Below are 8,493 nucleotides of genomic sequence, written 5' to 3' on the forward strand. Positions count from 1 at the left end.
ATCAGTTTTGATGCACTTATATTTGCTGATAATTATAGATATTTCGCAATTTTTTCTCTAGTAAATTTCTGAAAAAATTATATTATTTATGAATTTAATTTTGTTCGCTTTCATATTTGATAAACAACGAAGCGCGATAGTTTAGAGACGAAATCGTGGCAAACGTTCGCGTTCTTTAAAACTCGAAGGTCGCAGTCGCTCTGGCCCTGAACTTGAATTCGGAACCTCGAGAGACCGGGCGGACTCGTTCCATTTGGTTCAGTTTGACGGCCAGGGGTTCATTGCCTTGGAAAGTTTTTTCGAGAGAGTCCGCGGAGGCCGTGGCACTCTCGAAATTGTTTGTCCGGTGGTATTCGCACCTGCGCGATATCCGTCATAGTCGCGTATACGCGCCAAAATGCGTAGCGTGCGTGAATTACGCGCGCACGCGTCCGCAGTTGCGACTTCGAAAGACGAAGGAGTTCATTGCCACCGTCGACATGTCAGCGTGTAACGCTGTTACGTTACCCGTTCCGGGTTTATCCAATACTTTTATAACGACGCACTCTCCCGAATTTGCGAGAAATTTATGATAATGAAGGTTTGCTGTTTAATACTCTAACAATTCGTCGATAAACGCCAGACGTATGAAAAATATTTATCGAACATTTGTGATTCCATCATGAGAGATCAGAATATTGACAGAATACACAATAGTGGGCACTGTTAAAAACAATTACTGAAGTAGCTTTGTATGTGTTTAAAAATAGAAAATTATTTGAAATGCGCAAAATAATTAAAATTATTCATCAAAATAATAATTTAATTATATTATTTCTTGTATTATTATAAATAATTATTTTTCAATTTATTTCAAGAGTATGTAACCGACTTTGATTTAATAATAATTTACAAAAACAAATAAAATAATTTAATATAACATGAACAAAAACAAATTTAAAAGACATGAACTTTTAATAAACGTAATAAACCATCTTTCTAAAAACATGATATCAAAAGTGATAATATAATAGAAATTTCAAAGAGAAAAATATAATCAATGTAAATAATAGAAAATATCCGCACAATTGTAAATTTATAAAATAAAACCTAAACGAGAGAAACGAAAAATTCTGCGAAACGATCGGTCGCTTTATAAAATATCAGGTAGGCACGAGGATCTCATTCCGAAAGTGTTTCTAGTCCACTTTCTCCAACAACGACAAAGACTCGTCGGAGGAATCCGCGGGCTTTTCACATTTCGCTGTCATATTCGCCGCAATATCGAAGATGGGATATGGCTTGAACGAAAATCTCGCGGCCGACAATTTCACGTTTGAGATCAAAACTTTCTCTCGTCGCAAATCATATGGTAATAACAGCCGATAAAATCAGACTCCGCTCCAAAAAGTGAGTGAAAACGGCCGCGATATCGAAAACACGTGACTCCCGAAATTAAAGAGTAAACAAATAATATATAGCCTAATTAAATCAATTAAAGCGAAGAAAATTTTTGTCGAGAAATATATTTCGATAAATATTACGTTTCGCTTATTCTCGCTAGTCTTGACATTAACAAAGCGTTCGCAAAGTGACAGAAGGGAAAAATGAGAGAGACTTTCTCCATTAGACGGCTCATGTTGAACTTCTATCTCTCTCTCTTTCTCTCGTTAGTCTATTGCGAGTCTCCTTTTACAGATAAAGAGTAACTCGCGGGTAACACCGCCGTGAATTAGCCGCCGATGAAAGTGCAGCGGATGTATAATCATTTAGGTAATCGCTGTGAGACAATCTCCCGGAGAAAATCATCGTGCGCCGCTGCCACGGCCAAGGAAATTGCGCTTTCGATTCCGTTAGCTCTTATGTCAAGGGATCGTTACTCGGTACTCTCGTCGCGATTAGGCGCCGATAACCAGCGGGTTTCACCTTTCTACGCGAATCGCTATAATATGTGAAAGTCGTAACCGACTCGCGAAATCGCGCGTAATCGTCTCGTAAAAAAATGCGCGCTCTATTTATACTAAACTGGAAATTTAATCATATATGGATAATAAATAATATCCCGCGCGAAAAAAAAAATTGTGCAAAGTTAAAATTTTACGATACCCAAATATGACTGTTGACTGAAATTAATGTCCCTATCGGCTTATATATTCTCAATTTTACAATTTCGATATTATAAATATCATCAAAATTAAATTTTATTTAAATTTGTCATTTAATTTTCTCTCGATTTTATATTTTATTTAAATTTTTCATGAAATATGTAATACATACTCGATCTGATATATCTATATCCAATATGAACAATGTCGAGTATGTATTACATTTTATATAAAAAATTTAAATAAAATTTAAAATCAAAATAAAATTAAATAAAAAAATTGAATAAAATTTAAAATCGAAAGAAAATTAATGAAATATTTAAATAAAATTTAATATCGATAACATTTATAATGCCGACATTTTGAAATGGAGAATATACAAGCCGATAGGGACATTAATTTCGCAACAGTCGGCGCGAAAGAAAGGAGGGTAATGTCGCGTGCCTAGACACCGAACGTGGGAGATGGCGTTTCTTTTCCATTCCGCTTGTATCGCGGCCGCAATGGAAAGCTGAAAGTTTCATGAAAGTGCATCGCGTGCCGGTAGTTATGCATTTGTCGAGAGGTGCAACGAGGGAGGAACGGGGCGGGGGAGGAGGAAGAGAGCGGAAGGAGAAAGAGGAAAGGCTCTGCTCGTTAGCCGAACCATCCTCCGTCATCTTGATATAGAAAAAGCCGTAATAATTTTTAATTTTCTCAATCGACAACACTTATAATGTCGCTACGCATAATTTTATGCTACAATATTCCTCGCATAATTTCGCTGTAATTTTGTATTCTCGGGCGTCGCCGGATCCACGAATCTTTAGATCCACGATTTGATGACAGCTCACGTGCATGTAACACCTTAAAAAAAAATAAAAGAAAATAAAAGAAAATAAAAGAAAATAAAAGAAAAGAAAATAAAAGAAAAAAAAGAAAAATCTATCAGCGTTGCGTGTCCATGATGCCCGCGATATATTCGACTACGAGAAGCCACCTTCTCTTTCTTTTTTCCACGAGAATCCGTAATTATGTCAGAGAAAATTGTCGTGTATTCATATAAATTTCGAATTAGAGAGTCGTAAAGCAATCATTTCATGGATATCGCGCAAAGTTTGCAAAAATCTCACGGTGAAAACGCAACAATCCGCATAAATAACATAAGCGGCACTAAATCCATCAATTGTGTGCATTGGAAAATCATCGCAGCAGAAACAACTACCATTCAACTTTTATTATATTAATTTTTATTAAATTCTATTACTAAGAAAAAGTTCAAAACTGCATGTGAATTTATAATATTTCAGTCATTATTATATTCAAAAGGAAACAGTTCGCTTCTAGTTTAAAAGATTAATGTTAATATGAGATATTAAAATATTGGTTTTATTTATTTATATTCTCTGGAATAAATTTTCTCAAAACATAAAACCATACGAATCTCATTACTAAGCATCAATGTTAGACAATTAGATCAATGTTAGAGACATGTGCCCCGCCATGAATTCGAAATGAGATTGCTGGCAACGATGACACTTGTATCGGAAGCAATCAACAGCCAGGCGCTTGTATTAAGAGAAAGAGAAAGATGAAGTGCACGCACGCGTTGCATCGGCGGAGAAGAAAGTGCAACGACGATGACGTCTCCGTCCCACCTTTTCCTTCCTCCTTTCCTCCTCCTTGTCCGGCTTTTCCGCCGATTCCACAGGTCAACTTTGTGATCTCCTCCGTCTTCTCCCCGCAAATCCATGTGTACCTTCACCGTGTACAACCTCCCACTTTCAAACCATCTCTTATCCCTCCCCGATCCTTCTCTCCTTCTCATCGGAACCACCAGACCTACCTCAAGCTGTCCTTGTGCCATGATCGATTACCATAAGCTACGGAAAAAACTTCGCGTCAGAATATATTAAAATAAACCTCCCCGCAAATCCATGTGTACCTTCACCGTGTACAACCCCTCCCACTTTCAAACCATCTCTTATCCCTCCCCGATCCTTCTCTCCTTCTCATCGGAACCACCAGACCTACCTCAAGCTGTCCTTGTGCCATGATCGATTACCATAAGCTACGGAAAAAACTTCGCGTCAGAATATATTAAAATAAAAGTATCCACATTTTCCAAGATGAAAGATTTGAAAAAATCGCCAAGTTAAAAGCAGCTTCTCGCAAATTATAGAATTTTAATTTTAAATCATATCAAAACATTTCAATCACATCGCACATAATATATTTCGTTATATATGTAATATATTTATGAATCTATTATATTTTGACATAAGATTCTTTTCTAGATTTTAAATATTTAATTTTTCTTCTTGCGTCCTCTCAACTTTTATCACGTTATACTTACTTGTACGCACTGATAATATAAAGTCCCATTATTATTTTAAAAATATTTCTTCCTACTCGGATATAGATTGGAAAAATGCCAGAAGCAGAAACGATTAGATATACGCGAAATCGCGAAAGCAACATTCGCGCGCAAGAACCTTCGCGGTTAGAACTTGATCCTTGCTCGGTCAACTTTCTACTCGGCATGCTGCCTGCAATTTTTCCGGCGCTAGCCCCATTTCGCGACGATTCAAAACCGTTACATAGCCACCGCGAGTTAACCAGTCGATCCGATACACGCCGGAGCTTTCACGTGACACACTAAAACCACGCCGAGATGCGCGCCGAAGAGACTATCGGAGAATAGAAACTGGCTAAATCTAAAAGCTAATAGAGCGTCACGTATCGCCAGATACGTGTGAAACTATGGCGATATTATAATTTTATTGTTAACGATTTTTTATTAACCGCGTACAATCGATTCCGTGATTGTTAAGAAGCGCGATACAAGTTAAAGTTCGTTAAAGTGATAAAAAAAATGAGCAATATAATAATATGCATAAAAATATCACGCGCTTCTTATTTTGATTTATTATGCTATAATTATTCTCTATTTTGTTTTTATATAAAAACTAAATTATAATTTATTGAACTATAATTCCTTCGCAGTTTTCACTTTACGACTTACATCTCTGTTTTTCTCGTTTTGATTTAATTTAGAAATAAAAGATATTAAGAGAAAGCTGGCAAAACAAATCCGAAGAACTGCGACGACAACAGTTTTATTTCTCGTATTAATTCGTATCTGCTTCGAATATATATTCATTGACTATACATCCGCCATAAATATTGGAAAAGCAACTTTGTTCCAAAAATCACGAATGCGTTTTCAGATCAGCATTACATCATCGAGAAACTATCGTTTATCAATTTATCGTCGCCGAAATAAAAGCCGCAACAATGCGATATTATCTCGTGTCTTTAAACAAATATTATATAACGGAGATTAGAATTAGTATCGCGCGACGCCTCATCTTTTCTCTCATTGCGTAATCTTTCGACATAACACGACGCGAGACCTCCTCCCTAACGAGCTAGAAACGAACATTCGTCCGTATTATGTGTAGCCTTGAGGCAAATGGGTCACCTGATACAACGATAACAATTACCGGCCCGATATTAGCTTCTTGTAACGCGAATAAAATATCTCTAGACACGTTCAAAAATCGCAAAATATAAAGAAAGAGATTTATTGAGAAAAACCCGACAATCTAACGTATAAAAGAAAATCGCTTTATAATTTTTTATTTAATATAAACTCTCGATTGTATTAATATATGAGCTACCTTCGTATCTGTTTCAAATTTAAAAATTTTATTGCGTGATTAAAGAGAGAATTATTAATTACACCGAAATATAAATAAATATTTAATTTATTTAATAGCAATTAATTAATTACTTTTTTTAGTTTTACAATTAAAATATAACATGCTTATTGCTTTATTCAAATTATGACAAATCGTTTCTGCCCTGTTTAATTCATTCGCATGACTCATAAACTGCAGCCTGATAACTCGCACGTTCATTTGTACACGTAATCTTTAGTTATGGCAAATAATCACCGAATGTTTCATCACCGAGCAACGTTCCATCGTCGAGTCTAAATGTTTTGTATTATTGAAATAACCCAGTCGATTAATCATCCTCGTCAAGTGATAATAACTGCCAACTAATACTAACTACAACGAAAAAAAGAAAATATTGTTTATCATCGATAAAAGTGCAACTTAAAAATATTTGCTATTCATCCGATCGTTCAAGATTAAATTTTTTCATTAAAACATATTTTATTATTTAATTTATATTTTAATTACTTATCGTTCGAAATATACGCTGATGCATAATTAATCGGCGAAAACGGCGCGGCGCGAAAGATTAATCTACAAAGATTTAATCGAAATGGCGAATCGACGCGAGGGAAATGCATCGACGATGCATTGTTATGAGAAAGATAACGATGCATGCGAGCGCGTCATTGGTGATTATCGCGCAACGATAAGCCGTTTGCAATGACATTAGACGATAATTGCGCAACGAATTTGTTTATTCGCTCGCGCGTTGTTTCGAAATCAGCTTTATCGTAATCCTTCGCCAGGGATAAGCAGGTGCATATATATATGCGATTCGTGAAAAGCTATTTTTTCACTCTTGCCCGTAATCTGCGTTCTTCGATCGTATAAGAGCTGGGGCAAACAAGCGGGAGAGAGAGGGAGAGAGAGAGAGAAAAACAGAGAGCCAAAGTTAATGATGAAGAAATTCCGATTCCGAATGCGTCGCCGCAATTGCAGAAATTCGATCGTCGTCACAGCAGATGCTATTATACTCGCGATGAGCGAGGTGTAATCCGATTAAACAGTGAAACGCGCGTAACTGCATATCACACGGCGGTAAGAACTATTTTATTCCGCGTCGATATACGTATATACGAGAATCGCGTGTTTATTTTCGCAAACCGCTCTCGGGCAAATAGATTCCTTTATTTTCGTCGAAAAAAATAGTAGTCAAATTTCAAATACACAGACTATTTAGATTATAATTATTTAAATAATTTTTTTTATTTGCAATAAAATATTTTTGAGAATGTGATTTTTTACGAGAATAATAAGTACAAATAAATAGGAAATATTTGTTTGAAATATAATAATCGAAATAATAATTTTGAGAACGAAATGTCAGACGCTCTTATTTAATATAATAATACATAATATATAAAATAATAAGACATAAACTACTAATTTGCATGTAGAAATAACTAAATAAAATTTTAATTAACATACAAACATACATTATTATTTTATATTAACCAATCATATAACTTAGTAGAAAAAAATAACTTATATAAATATCTTTATTTTCCATTTCAGATACTGTTTTGTTCATTTGAAGTTGAAAATGAGAGACGAGCATTAAAATAAATAATTTGTTCTACCATGTAATATATTCCAATCCTGGATTCTCTGTAAACAATTTTATTTTCGACAAATATGACAAAGTAAATAAATATACGTAAAAATGTAAATATATCTAAATAAATATGACAAACTAAATAAATGCATTATCTCTCTAAAATAAGAGATAAAGTTCTAAAACAGACTTACATTTTCCTTGTGTGTGTGTATGCGCGCGCGCGCGTATTTCGTCACGTTCATCTCGAAATAGTGTTGCAATAAAATAGCACGTAACTAGCATGTCACGTTGGCACGAAGTGTTCGCGATCATTCGCGATTATCGCATATGCAATTAAATAACGGCGTGTCTTGCGTAACCGGTGGATCGGCGCAGAAATGTTGACCGTCGTCCATTGTTTCAACGACTGAATAACCGACGCGCTCGCGTCAAAACTCGTGAAAGGAATCAGAAACAGCTCGCTCCAATTAACGCGTCGCGAGACAAATAAAGTAAAAGGACCCTCTGAGACAGCCCGAAATAGACATAGCACGGCGCGCGCTCGCCCTATCTTCCTTTTACATAGCGTGGTATTACTATCGTAATGCCGTGCGCGACAATAGAATTAGACGGTGAGTAGACCAGTGGGACATGGAATTGGCGGGAATGCAAAATCGACGAACAAGGAAGCCGGAGGCAACCGGATGCCCGAGTCCGTTCTCGAAATAAAGCGACAGTGAACCAATCAGGAATGTCGGACAGAATAATCTAATTTTATACAGGGGATTTTCAGCCATTTTCAGAAAAGATTATACAGGGTGTCCCCAATTTAAATGTCAAAACTTTAGGAGCGTGTAGGGGACCGATAAACTAAGACAAAAAGTCCTTTAGAGATTTGCTCGTTTTTGCTTCGTTTTGAAGAAAATCGCAAAAAATGAAACAAATAATTTTCACCAAAAAACTTCAACCAACACTAAAATTATTAGATTTATCAAAAAGTATTATAAAATAAAAATTGTAGAACATGGAATTCAAAAAAGAGAATGAGTTAAAATCCTCCTGAGGTAAAATTAGATTAGAAACAAAATTTTGCGTTGTCGCGTATTTATCTACAATCCTCTAATTTTACCTTAGGAGGATTTTAACT

The sequence above is a fragment of the Formica exsecta genome, unplaced genomic scaffold (genome assembly GCF_003651465.1).
Source record: "Formica exsecta isolate Colony F162 unplaced genomic scaffold, ASM365146v1 scaffold120, whole genome shotgun sequence".
In the NCBI taxonomy this organism is placed as follows: domain Eukaryota; kingdom Metazoa; phylum Arthropoda; class Insecta; order Hymenoptera; family Formicidae; genus Formica; species Formica exsecta.